This window comes from Balaenoptera ricei, chromosome 9, assembly GCF_028023285.1.
Source record: "Balaenoptera ricei isolate mBalRic1 chromosome 9, mBalRic1.hap2, whole genome shotgun sequence".
NCBI classification, from domain to species: Eukaryota; Metazoa; Chordata; class Mammalia; order Artiodactyla; family Balaenopteridae; genus Balaenoptera; species Balaenoptera ricei.
In genome coordinates this window covers 103,630,500-103,646,942 of record NC_082647.1, presented here as the reverse complement: position 1 = coordinate 103,646,942, position 16,443 = coordinate 103,630,500, and the positions used below count along the sequence as shown (strand labels likewise).

At 45.5% G+C, this 16,443-nt stretch overlaps 1 long non-coding RNA gene across 1 annotated transcript in view; it reads left to right on the top strand.

Moving 5' to 3' along the window:
* Positions 1-367: 367 nt before the first annotated feature.
* Positions 368-16,443, top strand: part of LOC132371604 (uncharacterized) — an 85,813-nt gene continuing 69,737 nt past the window's right edge. Inside the window, exons 1-2 of the long non-coding RNA XR_009504887.1 lie at positions 368-442; positions 7,933-8,021. This is a non-coding gene — a long non-coding RNA (uncharacterized LOC132371604). The remainder of the gene's footprint in view (positions 443-7,932; positions 8,022-16,443) is intronic.

Here is a 16,443-nt window from a genome sequence, read left to right as displayed (position 1 = left end):
CCACACTACACTCTCCAAGGCCCCATAGGTTGGGACTGAAGGAGCACAAAGACCAGATCTGCACCGCGGGCCCTCTTAGCTGCAGGTTCCAAGCCATTAGCAAGGAAGCAGCGTGGGGCCGTTCCTAGCTGTGCCGTTTGTTCTAATGGATGAGCCTTCACTTATAAGAGAGGCTGAACCCTAAACAAGTCTCAACCCGGCTCCGCTTATGTTGTCCACCGACGGTTAGAACAGAGACGGACTGCATCTGATGTTTGACTCCTCCCGAATATGAACTGAGAGCACCCCTCCTACCAGTAAGTAAATTGCCTGCGTTTGGATTATAATTGAACTGTTCGGCTGCAAGCGCTGCACTTGGAAAATTATAGCTCTATCGCAATAAGGAGCCAGAAAGGGTTCATTCACCTCTACTCTTTCCTCCCCGGAAGGATCAGATCAAGAGGTAATTATAAATGACTGATAATCTTATTTATGTTTTTATTGGGCTATAATTAAACAGCATGGTATTCATCTTCATTATTCTAGCAGTTCCACATTGGGTATATCCTCAGAGAATCTGGAAGTAATAGACTAGAATCTTCTCCCCTATGAACTCTGGCATCTTCTAAAAGATGAAGAGTTCTAATATTGAGGGGCAGAAAATTTGATCTACAGTAGCAAGACCTGCTCCCAGAGTCCAGTGCAGGTTCCAATCATTGCTTGCTGATTCTCAAGGTGCTAGAAGGAGACTGGAGGTACCAGAGGAGTGTTCATACTGCCCACTGGGCTTTCTTCAGTGGCTTGGAAATAACTTCCTTGCAGGGCTCAAGAGCTGTCTTCAAATAGATATCAAAAAGCAGATCCGGACACTGAAGGCAAGAACATTTAGGTTCACGTTTAAGGACTTCTTTTTTTGTTGTTTTCTTTTCCATTATGGTTTGTTACAGGATATTCATTATAGTTCCCTGAGCTGTACAATAGGACCTTGTTGTTTAGAACTTGTAAACAATGAGGTTCTATGGGAAAATGTTGGGTATTCAGTAGTACGTAAAACAGATATACTCCCTGCCCTTGTATAGGTCACAGTTTGGGGGGAAGTGAATTTAAAATGCATTAAAATATGTAAATCATGTTTTCCAACTATGGCAGTGGCAGGAGTGAAGGGTAATGGCGTGAGAGTGGAGAATAAAGGGCGATGATGAACTCGCTTAGGAAAGGTTCTCAAGGAGATGACCATTTATCCAGACCTGAAGGCTGTGGGGAAGGGAGAGCATGCGTGAAGACCTAGGACAGAGAAGGAGCCTTGCCAGCTCACGAACGAGCAGACTGGTTAAGGAGTTGAGGTTGGAGAGATAACATTTCCAAGTAGCAGCTGGTCAACCACTTTGTTGGAAATGTGATAGTGGGAAAGTGTACCTAGGGCATAGAACTGACCAGTATGGACCTTCGTAATGTGAGGATGTTTAATTTTGCCGTTTAAGAGGGGCTTGCCACGTTGTGGCACAGGTGGTAATAGAACCAGGAAGCCTACCTCCTCGTGTATTTGCTTGGAGGGAAGAGCCTGCAGATATCCGTGCTGCCCCCGGGCCCCATTGGGGTTCAGGAGCTCATCCTCAGACCCACCCCCCCCCCCAGCTCAGCAGCTCCCTGCCTTTCTTTTGGCCATTCCTCTTTCTCTCTAATCCATTCTCCACACTGCACTGGAAATGGTTTTCTAACACCAGATCTGACTAGATCCCTTTAATAAATCACTCCCTGTTATCTACAGAATAGAGCTACTGAACAAATTTTTGTTATTTGTATCCTGCTCACCCCTTTCTTGGCTTCATCTCTTGCTGGTTTGCACTCTCATAATCTAAACTACCCATAATTTTCTAAACTCCACTCCACCCACCTCAGATGCAAGCTCAGGCTTGCATTACTGGTCCCTCTTGCATTACCTTCAACAGTTTTTGCAGATCCACCCACCTCCAGGCTGAGCTTTGCTGCCTTCCAAAGATGCCCACAGCCTGCATCCTACTGACTGCCCCCCGAGAATTCCTCAGCTCCCCTCTCCCTCAGTTGTGAGATGATACTAAGGAACTTCTTTTACTTTCTTGGCCACCCTCCTCATAGCTATGGCTTCTGTTCCTAACTGCTCTGTGAACCAAAATTGCAAGGCCACTATATTTGCTCACAGGCCCACCCAGATGGGACTAAGATCTGGGGAATGGTAGGCAAATATGTGTGTACATCATGCAGTCTTAGGGCTCTTGCTCTTCCTTCTGCCTGGAACACACTTCCCTCATTTCTTCCCCTGACTCTCTTGTTTTGAGCATTTTGCAATCAATCTATGATGTTACTGCCCTCAGGGGTCCATCCATAAGCAACCAGTTAGATCTGATTATTCCTTCTCTCTGCTCAATATCTTGTAGACAACAAATACATTCAGATTATTTGTGTGTGTGTCCTCATCGTACTTTATGCTTCTTAAAGTTAGCAGTGTGTCCCTTCAACCTGTATATCCATTTCATCACTCTCTGCCGAACATTCAGTGCGGCACTCACTAAATGCTCATGAGACTTTGGAAATGTACAAGAAAAATAACAAAACAGAGAGCCAGTTGTAGAAGACAGTCTTTGACTCTCCAGTTCCAGCCAGTGGCACATCCTGAAGACCTTCAATTTGTTGGCTTAGCTCATCTGATCCCTGAACCACCCATAGCCTGGAGGTACATGGGGGTCCAACACTATTTAGATTGGAGGCCTGGGCTTAAACTTATAGGAATTCATTCTTAATTCCCACAACCCCTTATCTGAACCTCTTTGAGGGTACTTGTTACTTTCTACCTGTATACATTTTTATCTTTGCAACTTTATAGCTCCTTATAACTGAAATATAAACTCAGTGAGGGTTGTACCTAGCACACAGGAGGTACTCAATACATTACTGGTGAAAAATTAAATTATGTCTTTTGCTGCATTCACATAACTCATGTGTGCCAAATAAGTTATGTGTTGTGATCAAATTCAATGTAAATCCTGATCTGTGATTATCTAACACATAATGAATGCTACTACAGTCGTCAGCTGCTACTGAGGATGCCAGTACAGATCCTAAATCTAATAGGTCACAAACAAATGGAGGCGTGAAGATTCCTCAGGAAGTTTTTCTCTCTCTCTCTCTCTTTTTTTTTTTTTTTAAAGTCTAGTTGATTTACAATGCTGTGTTAGTTTCTGGTGTACAGCAAAGTGATTCAGTCATATATATTCTTTTTCATATTCTTTTCCATTATGGTTTATTACAAGATACTGAATATAGTTCCCTGTGCTATATAGTAGGACCTTGTTGTTTATCTATTTTATATATAGTAGTGTGTATATGTTAATCTGAAACTTCTAATTTATCCCTTCTCCGCCCTCTTTCCCCTTTGGTAACCATAAATTTGTTTCTATGTCTGTGAGTCTGTTTCTGTTTTGTAAATAAGTTCATTTGCATCATATTTTAGATTCCACATATAAGTGATATCATATGGTATTTATCTTTGACTTACTTCACTTAGTATAATTATCTCTAGCTCCATCCATGTTGCTACAAATGGCATTATTTCATTCTTTTTTATGGCTGAGTAATATTCTATTGTATATATGTACCACATCTTCTTTATCCATTCATCTGTCGATGGATATTTAGGTCGCTTCCATGTCTTGGCTATTGTAAATAGTATGAACATTGGGGTGCATGTATCTTTTTGAATTAGAGTTTTCTCCGGATAGATGCCCAGGAGTGGGATTGTGGGATCATATGGTATCTCTATTTTTAGTTTTTTAAGGAACCTCCATACTGTTCTCCATAGTGGCTGCACCAATTTACATTCCCACCAACAATGTAGGAGGGTTCCCTGTTCTCCACACCCTCTCCAGCATTTATTATTTGTAGACTTTTTAATGATGGTCATTCTGACTGGTAGGGAATTTCTCAAGAGTATCAGAACTAGATCATTTTGACATTGACACACAGCTATGTTTTTAATATTTGTACATAGACATAAGCTTTAGAACACTAAGTTATTTTTAAAGTAATAAGACTGATTCAATTAAAATGATTCTATTCCAATAAACAATGACAACAAATACTCACTCTCACATACACCTAAAACATCCACTCTGACATTCAGTTCACATAAGGATCTATTCAGCCTAAAAGGATTATGTTGAGTAAGACAGAAGTAAGTGTAGAATGTACTGTGTGTGGAATACTAACTGCGGAATTCACTTCACCCCACAATAATATTAATGATGACTGACATTTTGACTTGTGTAGGACATTTTGTCTAAGGTGATTACATTGTAGGTGCAAATCACCGTATAATTGCTCTAATGTGAGCTTAGTTTTAATCACAATACCAAAGTTTGATCTTGAACAATTCATCACACCATTATCCAAGAGAGAATTTATAAAATGGTAAATTGGACTGTGAGAACCCACTTTACCCTTGGTCATGGGCAATTAAAGTTGGGTTTCAGTTGATGAGACATGAAGAAGACTAGAAATCCTACCTACACCGAATTTCTTATGCTTCGTTTATGGGCTCCAGAATATCATGAACATCAAATAAAATGGTGTTCAGTCTTGATTTTTTTAAAAAGACAGCACCATTAATTGAGTGAGAAAAGAAAATAGTTGTGATGTGTGGTAATAGAACAAATAGTTCTCTTTAAACTTGAATATTTTGTAAGCATGCCCCTAAAAAGTTTTCTGGTTCACAATAGTTATCTACTTCTATTTTATTTTTATTTTAAATTTTGTGTGTATTTCTTTCTTTTTTTTCACTATGCATCCTGTATGTGTCCATATTTGAACATAATCCATCTCCATTTATTGTACTAATAATGTGTAGTATTACTTCTATTATCTTGTTTTATGCTTTATATGTTTTATAACTCATGACTGTCTCCTTCTTGTTTTTCAGTCTTTTACTATGTGGGAAATGTTTTCTAATCTTTTTGTAATCTGGTAACTTTCAAGCTGTATATTCTGGCTTCAGTTATATGGATAGTTAATTCAACTGCAAATTTTAAAATGCTCCCCCTGTGTACATTTTTTTCTCAGGAAGGAAACAGAATTGTTGACCGTTTGCATTTAATAAATAAGATGGCAAAATGAGCATTATTTTACTGTCCTTCCCTCTTTCCTTTTCCTGGCTCCCCTGGAACAGAGCATGATTCGGATGCTTCTGTTGACATTTGCAATTATCACTATTATGCATATTACTTATATTTTCCCCCTTTTTACATTTCCATTCAACTTTCTAATCACAATTACAACAATTATTTAGCCTTGATTCAATATTGACATGCTTTCCATAATACCACTACTTGCTGACTTTTAGCTGTTTAGTTTTGATTCATTTGTTGGTCAATTGCAACGTGTCATCAAGCATTTTTCAGGATGAGGATACAGGTGGTTTACTTGATGAGCTTTTCCTATAGTAAGTCTTTATTAGCATGCTATATAATTCTGCACCTTGACATTAATGATACAGTTCTTTTATTGTTCTATTTGTCCGATGAGAGTTTTTTTTTTTTTCCTGTTTACTCATTCTTGAATGATCTGAGGGTTCTCCGTGCCTGAAGTTTGCCAGTATTTACAAATGCATGGCGTCACTTGGTCCGATCGATAACCATGAACTCCACCAGCATCTTCCTCCTAGACCCCAAACTGGAAGGCAGCTTCATTGCAGAGTTCCATGTAAATTTTAGTCTTTAAATGTCAATTATATAATATGGCCCTTTAGAAGTGGTGAGGGTCTGCTTCCCCAGCCTGATCACCTTATAATGGGAAATACAAGTTATTCATAGATAATTGACAATCTCTATGTCTTTCCTTTTCAGATGCAAGCTGAGGCTGCATTTCCCACAGTATGCTCTTCTCACTATTCTTCTGTCCCCTCCAGTTATCACTGTCAGTATCTTATACCTGCATCTGACTATTTCTGACTGGTCCCTCTTGCATTACCAAATGGTACTCCCCAAATGGATATCAAAAGGGAAGTGCCAATGAAAGAGCTTGATTGGATGAAATAAACTTAGCCAAGACAGAAAGCTGTTGCTTCACCATTTAATTGGTGAAGGCTCCAGAATTCTAAGATACATAACTCAGTAAGACAGGGTGGAAATTTCTCAGTATCTTTCTGCTTGATCTGGCTTGTCTACCTCAGGCACCATCCAAGCTTTAGTTGGTAGAAATTCCTCCTGGCATCTAGCAAATCATTAGTCTGTATTCCTAATTTCCAGTATTGTGGAAGCTTTTATCTCTCGTTCAATTTCCATAATTATTTCAATTAGAATTTGGGAAGGTAAATAACATGCCCCTAACTAGCTGCCATCTTATCTGGGAAGTTCATCTTCATAGGAATTTTAATGGGAACTGGGAGAAGGAATGTTAATTTGACACCATCTTAAAAGATAGTTTGCCCTCTTGACTTTCTTTACAGTAGAAATAACTTATGTAAAAGTAAAATAAAAATAACAGACAAAAAGATGACACTGATTCTACAATGCTGCCTTTTTCTGCTGACCATCAAAGTAGCCAAGGGTCAGTGCCTGATGGAAGCAATCATCTCACACCTGGCATTTCTCAACAGAGAAGAATTAACCAAAGCAGCAGCTGATCTAACAAACCAAGGCTGCCAAGAACAAAGCAGAGAGGTTGCTGGAAGAGGGTCTTTGTCTAAGAAAAAGATGCCAAAAGCTAATGTGAGGGAGTAGGACACAGTTTAGGACACAGGCTCTGGCCTCTGACTGCTTCTCTTCAAACCCTGGCTCTACTGGCCGATTAGCTGTAGGTCCTTAGATGGGATAGCATGTCTACACTTCTGGTTCCTTATTGCAGAGATTGTACCTATCTCAACAGGTAGCTGTAAGAAAAAAAGGGCCTTACACATACAAAATGCTTAGCGTAGTACCTGGCCCATGGTGAGGGCTCATTAATGTTCATTATTGTTATGTTTGCCCTCATTTCTTAAATAGAGATCAGATGCAAACAAAACAGAGCCAGCTACTGGACATACCGTTGAGCCAGGTGTGCAGATGAGAGACAGAACATGTGTGCTGTTAGTTCCAGAACATCCTAGTGGCTCTGGGGGAGAACGAGGGGACACAGTGACCTGGACTCAGGGGGGAGGATGGCTGTTGAGATTCTGGGAGAGCAAGAAGTCACTGGCCTCCATACTCCCTGACAACAGGAATAGGGTCTTATTTTCCTCAAAATCACTGATTTTCTGTGTCTAGCCTAGAGATCTGTCTATCACAGACATCTAATGAATATTTGTTAAAGGAATGCATTTGTTCACTGAATTCAGTAGGATCAGGACAAGCCTGGAGCAGTCACAGCAGACCAGAGGCAGCATGGAAACAGATACAAAGCCTGAGTAGATAGTCATAATATTAGTGTCCAAAATAATAGCTTAGGTTATTTATTCACCAATTTACATGGTCCAGGTGAAGGACTTAGTATATTTAAAGTCACTTTATTTTCAGTTCTTACCAAACTTTCCATTTTTTGAAATGAAGAAACTGAGGATTAGGGAAAGTAAGTCATTCATTCTCTCTCCACTAGCTTGTGTCCAAGCCCCAGCGTACACCTTCCCCTGACTACACCACCTCTCCGAGTCCTGGGCACGGGCAAAGCGCCCTGGGCCTGGGAAAGTGCGTGCCACAAGGCCACTGGCTTTGTAAGCAAGTGCTCACATCAGAATACGTGCTTGAGAGAGAGGGAGAGGAAGAAAACTGAGGGATCTGTACCTCAAGATTCAGTCTGGAGGTACCAGAAAGAACAACGGCGCCTTGAGATACTGGTGAATCAATCTGAGATCTCTGGCTGGACCAAGCCTCATACTATTTTGATCATAATTCATCCCTTACTAGGAATTGAAATCCTAAAATACTCAAATATTGTTTGCCTTTTTATTAGGCTGCTACAACATCCAAAGGGGCAATTGCCATGACTGTCACCAGGAAAACCATGAATTTGGATACCGCTGGGTCATTGCAAGGAAGGAGGTAAGAGACAACCTGAAGGGAACCATTATTATTATATGATTTTAATTCACTGCAAATGAAAGGTCATGTATTTAAAAAGAAAAACCACACGTGAGTGTTGCAATGGAACACCCATGGTCCATCCCAAATTAATAAATAACCTTCCATTTCCACCTCCCAGCTGACCATGATTACAAGTCTGACCTTTCTGGCCAATGACACAAGAAAGAAAGGCCAACAATTTAGCTGCTCCTTGTCTCCATGAAGTGATGCAGATTTGCATTTTGAAGGAAATCTTGTAACATTGGAAACGTCCTGGCAGCTCTCTGAAAGGTTACAGGTGAACAGAAAAGTGCCATCCTGTGGGCTTCTCAGAACCCTTTTCCGCACCAGCCTGCAGTGCCAATGCATTCCCAGTGGACCCAGAGTGGACTCGGTGGGGGACGCCTTGGCCCATGGGGTCAGCTGTGCTCTAGGGCCACCAGAATTCCCAAAATAGCCCCACAGAAGGAGAGACTTCCCACTGGTCAGAGCCCCTGGAGGGGAGGTGACGATGTCCCAGCCATATCACCTTTGCTCTCCACCCCTGGTGCCACACCTGCCTGCCCAGACGCAGCTGCTGTCAAGGGAGAAATCCTGCTCCTCACCAGGACCTGCCCACACTTCCCAGTGGGAGGAAATATAGGGGCAGCACCTGGCTCCTCATCTGTGTGTAGGCAGATGACAGTAGAGTCTTCCTCAGACTGGGGCTTAGAAATGGCCAGGATCTCACCCACTGCCCCACGGGTGGGAGAACAAGAGGAGGTTTGGGGAAGGGTAGACCCTACTGCACTTGCCCAGATCAGTGCATCTTTCCCGGGATGTAGGGAGACTGGAGCCACCTGGGAAGAGCGTTTCGTAAAACCAGGATCTGGAGCTGAGAATTTTTGTTTGCGCTGACAGAGGATGCTAAAATGCACAGCACACGAAGTCTCAGACATCCCGAGTCCCATGATCCAGGTTCCAGGGGGTCACAGCCTCCAGGTGCCTCAGGGGCAGGTCTGACGGAGATGAAGGTCCAGGCAGGCCAGCATGGGGGGAGGGGGCCAGAGAGAGGGGGCTGCTGCCCGCCCACGTTGGAGTTTGAGCCTCAGACTCATCAAAAATGTGGTCCAAGAACCAACGCTATAAGCGTTACCTGAGTTCCATGCTACAAAGGCAGAATCCTGTGTCCCATGTGACACCTATGAAGCGGAATCTTTGGAGGTTAGTGTGATCTGATCCTCGAGGGCCGGAGAAAGAGGCAGAGACTCAAACCCACCTCACCAGAGGTTTCCTTTCTTTTCCCAGCCTTTCCCAGGCCACCGCCTCTCAGACTGTCTCCAGGGCCAAGAGTCCCTGGGACAAAATGACTTCAAACCTGAGAATCCACTTAGCTGTGTACAAGGCTCATTACCCCTGGGGCTAATCCCCAGCGCCCTGCCTGCTGTGCTGAGGGGCCCTCATCATTAGTCTACGCCTCACATGGGCCAAGAGCCCGGCTCCCCAGGGTCACAAGCTTGGGGCTTGTCGCCCAAACGGGGGGACCTGTGCCAGTCCCCCACCCCCTGCCCTGCCTTAGCCTGGTCTTTCCCAGCTCCCTGGGGCCAAAGCTGCCCGGAGGCCCAACCGCAGGCTGCATTTGGTGCAGTTACGAAAACAATTACAGGCCCAGGACATCTTCAGTTCTCAGCAGTCCTGACAGGGTCAGAAGAATTATCTGCATCCAAAACCTGCCTTCTGGTGTGACTCAGAATCAAGATCTCCTATGATACATCCGAGATCTCCTGGCTGTGCGGCCTGCGGTGCCAGGCACGATTACTCAGCCATAAAAAGGAACGAAATTGGCTCATTTGTACAGACGTGGATGGACCCAGAGACTGTCATACAGAGTGAAGTAAGTCAGAAAGAGAAAAACAGATATCGTATGTTAACGCTTACATGTGGAATCTAGAAAAATGGTACAGATGAACCTGTTTGCAGGTCAGAAATAGAGACACAGATGTAGAGAACAAACGTATGGATGCCAAGGGGGGAAGGGTGGGTTGGGATGAATTGGGAGATTGGGATTGACATGTATACACTAATATGTATAAAGTAGATAACTAATGAAAAGCTGCTGTATAGCACAGGGAACTCTACTTCACCTCGCCGTACAGTACAAACTAACACAACATTGTAAAACATCTATACCCCAATTAAAAAAAAAAAAAAAAGCCACACAGGCAAAAATCAAACACTTGAGATGCTCCAAGTCACAGATCACCTCGCTCCACCCCACAGCATGTGGCCTGCCTTGTCACCATGTCATCTGTTTGCTCTGGAGCAGACACTGTCTTTTTGTTTTTTTAATAAATTTATTTTATTTTTATTTATTTTTGGCTGCGTTGGGTCTTTGTTGCTGCACGTGGGTTCTCTCTAGTTGCGGCGAGCGGGGGCTACTCTTTGTTGTGGTGCGCGGGCTTCTCATTGCGGTGGCCTCTCTTGTTGTGGAGCACGGGCTCTAGGCGTGCAGGCTTCAGTAGCTGTGGCTCACAGGCTGTAGAGTGCAGGCTCAGTAGTTGTGGCGCACGGGCTTAGTTGCTCCGCGGCATGTGGGATCTTCCCGGACCAGGGCTCGAACCCGTGTCCCCTGCATTGGCAGGTGGATTCTTAACCACTGCGCCACCAGGGAAGCCCGACACTGTCTTTTAAGACCCCGAGGAACTGTTTCTATTCTCCTTGAAGTTGGTTCTTGCTCTATGTGCTCCCAGCCTCCAGCTAGAGGTCTAATAGCCCAAAGCAGGAGTCAGCAAACTTTTCTGTAAGTGGCCAGAGAGTCAATCTCTTAGGCTTGTATGGTCTCTGTCACAAATGTGTCACTCTGCTGTCCCAGTGCCAAAGCAGCTGGGGACAGTAGGTAAATGGGTGGCTGTATTCCAGTGAAATGCTCATTACAAAAACAGGCAGTGATCTGGACTTGACCCGAGGGCTGTAGTTTGCCAACCCCTGGCATAGGAGGGGAGACCCTAAAGACAGATGGTTCGTTTCAAATTTGAGCCTCATCAGTTTCCTATCTGCGCAGCCTTAGACAGATTGCCCGGCTTCTCTAAGACATATTCCTAATACCTACATCACGCTCTTCTGAGAAGACTGCAGTGAGAGTCATGCATATCAAGTGCTTCAGGGGGTTTCCAAGCGCATGGACAGCAAAGCTACCAAAAAAGCTACATTAGCTACAAAAAGCGCTCATCACTCTTACTCTGCCCCTTTCAGACCGTGACAGTTCTGCCTAGGACGTCTAGCAATGGGCTGACGCCTTCCCCTGCGGCCCAAAGCGTCCCATGTGCTCGCCAGTGCCCAAACCAAGTCTGAGTTTGTGCCACTCTCAAAACATTATTTTATTGATTGGTCAGCTGTCCTTGCTGGAGCCAGCCTCTGCGACTGGGTTGTGTGCCATGGGCCCCTCCCCTGCACTACTGAGCAGGGATCCTCCCAGCTCCTGGGTCCCCTATCCCCCCTCAGGGCTGCCACGTGGACCCCGATGCCTCAAGCAGCAGCCTCTGCCCTTTTGGCAGCCTGGACAAACCAATAGGATCATGGGCCAGACCATCAGCTTCCTATCAGTACTTGCCAGTGACCTTCTTCAGAATCACCGTTCTATGAGACGGTACTGAGTGCTCCCAAAAGGGATAAATGACTCGCGGCCAATTAAGTATTGGGAACATAGGGCTAAAGACCCTTTAAAATGTTTCTTTTGTCCAGAACATCTCAGGGCCTTTTAATAAGCTAATACGTACTGTTCATCTTTAAGAGGGGAATCCAAGCACTCCGGCAGCGTTTCCAAACTTTCTTTTAATATGGGACCATTCTCAAGGGCCATGACACAATCAGGATTCTAGGAGACACATTTTGGGAAATGCAGCTCTGGAGGAAGGGCAGTGTGTCTCCGCTCTCTGAGTTGATTGATGGCAAAGGTTAAGAGTGTGCGCCTGGTAGAGACATCTTTAAAATCCTTCCTGTCTGTAATCCGTGTCCTCATTTCCCATCGCAGGTCACTCAGCACATTTGGGCTGTGGGTGCTGCCTGGGGAGCTGGGTTTTCCCAGCATCAAGGCTTGTTCCTTCTGTCAGCCAGACCGGCCGGATCTATAAAGAATTCCCTGTGTTCGTGAAATCCAATGCCCCTTCCTTCCTGAAGACACCCCAGTCACCCCAGTCAATCTGTATCTTGCCAAATGTTCTCCTCTTTGACTCTTAAAAGAAGTTCAAAGTGGCCCACAATTCATGTCAAATGGACCGGCCTGCCATTTCCTCGTTGTCTCCAAGGGCTCCTTATATAAAACCGTGGCTTTATGGGCCTTAGTCATCCTATATCCTCAGGGCCCTTTTCTGAACTCAGTGAACTTGTTTAAACATCCCAGGCCTTCTCCTGTTTCCCTTGCCCCCCTCTCCCTGTGCCTGAGCCTGGTGGCACTGACCTTGGGGGGAGGGGAGGGCACCCGGAAATGCTAAATCTTCCTAGCAGTTTCCAGCACTGGGGATTTCATTCTTCACCCCCCATCTGTGTCCGCGGCAGCCTCAGCCATGTTGTCCGGAAAGAATCTCTCCCTTTGCAGGGAGTGGAGCTGAGACCCTTATCCGAGAGGCAACCCCGCTCCCGCTGCTGGCCTAGTACCTGTTCACTGGGAAGAGACTCCTCTTCCTCGTTTCCTTTATTGCAAATCAGTGGGAAAAGAGCTTCCAATCCAAAGATGCCCAGGAAGAACCTTGAAGTTTCCTGACGAAAGAGGCCGTGGAGGTGCCCATACTATGATCTACAACCCGCGAGGCAAGTTTGTGCCCATTCCTCCCTTGGGTCCCAGCACCCACGCGGAGGGAACAGATGTGTGTCTTTCCCAAGCTGGGGGCCAAGGTGCTGGAAAGATGCTCTGAGGGGACGTACGTAATTCTCACCAGCTCGGGCCAAAGTTGGCCTCTGACTTACATTTCTTCCCTTTTCAGCTTCCTTCTCAAAATGGAAACGGGAGGGTTGATGTAGTTCATGGCTCCCAGGCCACTCCTCCCAGGTGTCACATTCTTCAGGGGACACTTGCAGCCTCTCCACCGGCCAGGAGGAAGCCTGCTGGGCAAGGGGTCTTGGATCTGACTGCAGAATCAGATCCACTCTGATTCTCTACAGTATACATGGTATTCTCCATGTGTAGTTCCCCATGAGATTTTATTTGGGGGACAAACAAAAAGTTTCTTCTGTCTGAAAATGACCAGGTTAAAATATTGCTAAGAACTTTTCACTCTTCATGTCCTTTGATCCCAGTTCTAAGCACCTCCCTTTCACCCCAAAGCCTAGCTTTTCACGCCCCGTGTTTTCTCTCATATTTACCCAACTGTCAGTGAAAACTATTAGGGTGTATTTGTGGGGATGAAATAAATGTATATTGGTTTTGGGGTGGTTTTTTTTTTGGCCGCATGGCACGGCATGTAGGATCATCTTAGCTCCCCGACCAGGGATCGAACCCACGCCCCCTGCACTGGGAGTGCAGAGTCTTAACCACTGGACCGCCAGGGAAGTCCTATATTGGGTTTTCTAAATCTAGTCATCTGGTGGAAATAGAACCCCACCTTTTATAGTCTGGGTTGTCAGGCGTGTTTGTTGGAATAGTTTCCCGTATCCATTGTTTTCCTCAGTCCTTCTGCCTTTACAGGCCAATCCCTACCAGCTCCGCAAGGATTTTGACACCTCCACCCAGTATCAAGGTAGAAACCATTGACATCATAGAGTTTCCACTCCTGTGCTTTTTTTCTTTTTTAAATTTTAATGATGTATAGTTGATTCACAGTGCTGTGTTAACTTCTGCTGTACAGCAAAGTGACTCAGTTATACACATACAGACATTCTTTTTTAAATATGTTCTTTTCCATTATGGTTTATCACAGGAGATTGACTATAGTTCCCTGTGCTATACAGTAGGACCTTGTTGTTTACCCATCCTATCTGTACTAGTTTGCATCTGCTAATCATAAACTCCCAATCCATCCCTCCCACACCCCACTGCCCCTTGGCAATCACAAGTCTGTTTTCTATGTCTACGAGTCTGTTTGTTTGGTAGGTAAGTCCATTTGTGTCATATTTTAGATTCCACGTGTAAGTGATTTCATATGGTATTTGTCTTTCTCTTTCTGACTTACTTCACTTAGTATGATAATCTCTAGGTCCATCCATGTCACTGCAGATGACATTATTTTTTTATGGCTGAGTAGTATTCCATTGTGTATATATAAATATATATATATATATATATATATTTATATATACCACTTCTTCTTTATCCATGCCTCTGTCTATGGACATTTAGGTTACTTCCATGTCTGCCTGTTGTAAATAGTGCTGCTATGAACATTGGAGTGCATATATCTTTTCGAATTAGAATTTTCTCTGGATATATGCCCAGGAGTGGGATTGCTTGGTCATATGGTAATTCTATTTTTAGTTTTTTAAGGAGCCTCCATACTGTTCTCCATAGTGGCTGCACCAATTTACATTCCCACCAACAGTGTAGGAGGGTTCCCTTTTCTCCACACCCTCTCCAGCATTTATTATTTGTAGACATTTTAATGATGGCCATTCTGATGGGTGTGAGGTGATACCTCATTGTAGTTTTGCTTTGCATTTCTCTAATTAGCAATGATGAGCATCTTTTCATGTGTCTGTTCTTAAAGCATCCCTCATGTTTCAGTTTCCCAGTGAGCTTGGCTTCTGCACGCAGCCCGTGGCCAGGAGCCCTCCTTTATGTACTTTCCAGCTGTGGCGCTTGTGCAGGAGAAGCTGCACCCAGCCCAGCTCACCCTCCTGTGAGCTAGAACTTCTAAGGGCGCTCAGGGGCTCCTTCTGAGGCTCCGTTTCATCTCCTCCCCTTCCTGCGGCTTAACCTCTCCCCTCCCAATGCCTCCCCAAGTGCTTCTTTCAGAAGAAAAGGCTTCCCATCTGCTGACTCCTTTCCTCCCTCCCCAAGCCTGCTCACCTCCACCAGCCTGATCTGTCAGAACTTCTGGGAGGACTGCAGACCCTCCCTGTGTCCCTGTAGCCCCCCCGCCCTCCCTGAGTTTCTTCAGGGACGCTGACACCCGTGGTGCTCTTGAGAAGGACGCAAAAGGGACAGAGCAGGGAGCTTTTCTGCAGGCCTGCCACCTGCTCTTACCAAGGACATTCCCCCGGCCATCAAAGGCTGCCTTGGCCCCAGATGTTGCACCTCCAACCCCAAATTCTCTGGCCATGAACTCCCACAGCACCCAATTTTGTTCTCCGAGGCCTTAGGGAGCACGGGGAAGGGGCGGGCCATGTCGATCCCCTGATGCTCACTTCCCCGTGCCGGGCCGCACCTCACCACTGGGGCTCAGCCAGGCGGGGTCCATGGCTCCACCGGCTCTGGAGGTCCCTCTGGCCAGTTGAGGAGGGATGGGAGATGACCCCAGGGTACTCCCCTGCTCCTGGGCTAGACACAGCTCCCCGACAAGCTGTCCTCCTGTCAGCTTCCTTCTGGCCTTCGTCCCCAGCCCGGAACAGCCCCGTCCCCTCTCCCTCCCGTACCCCCAGGCATACACCCCCCCACCCCGACCTCCACTGAGCCGCCTTTGGCCAGGCCCTTGGAGAAGGACATCCTTGGCCAGTGTGCTTCTTAAACCTCATTTGGCCCAGGACCCCACACGCTTTATGGGCTCCTCCCTTGCCGGGGCCTGTACCACAAGGCTATTAGTTAAGATGTTTCCATGCCGCAGTCTGACCCCGCATTTTCTGGCTATTTCCTTGACTTCCCCTCTTTGCCCCCAGCTCCAGGGCTCCCACACGTCGATTTCTCATCAGGGCTGGGGGTCTGAGAGCACAGCTTTCCTCTCTCTCTAATTCCTTTCCTAGGAGTCTGAGCCAGCATCTGGCTTGGGCCAGTCTGGAGAGATCTGGAATCCAAACAGTCTTTAAAGAGTTACGACTCCGGGAACCGTGGATGGCAACGTTTTCTATTATTCACAGTTCCAACTTTCCCATCTGGCTGTTTTCAGAATGAAAGCTGGAGATTACTGTCAGCATTAATTACAATCAGGTGTACTTTTCTTCTACTCCATTTTGCCCCAATGGTTTCTCACACAGCAAGAAATCCCTAAAATGCATGTCCTTTGAAATGGGGCACATAAATCCTTGCTGCTGGTGAGAGCTGCTGTCAGCCCGTGGGGCTCTCCCTGGATCCGGTGACCTTGGTGAGGTTCACCGAGCTTCATCAGGTTGAGAGGTTCGCCTGAGCCCCTTGAATCTTCAGGGCAGGAAATGTCAAAAGAATCAGCTTCCTTGCAAGATTTCTGGCACTTCCTGCTCCAAGTCAAACCCGAGCTACCACAAGAACGGGTTGTGGAATGTCTGTCTTCAGGGCCCTAGCTGAACCTGAGAGGGTGAAGCT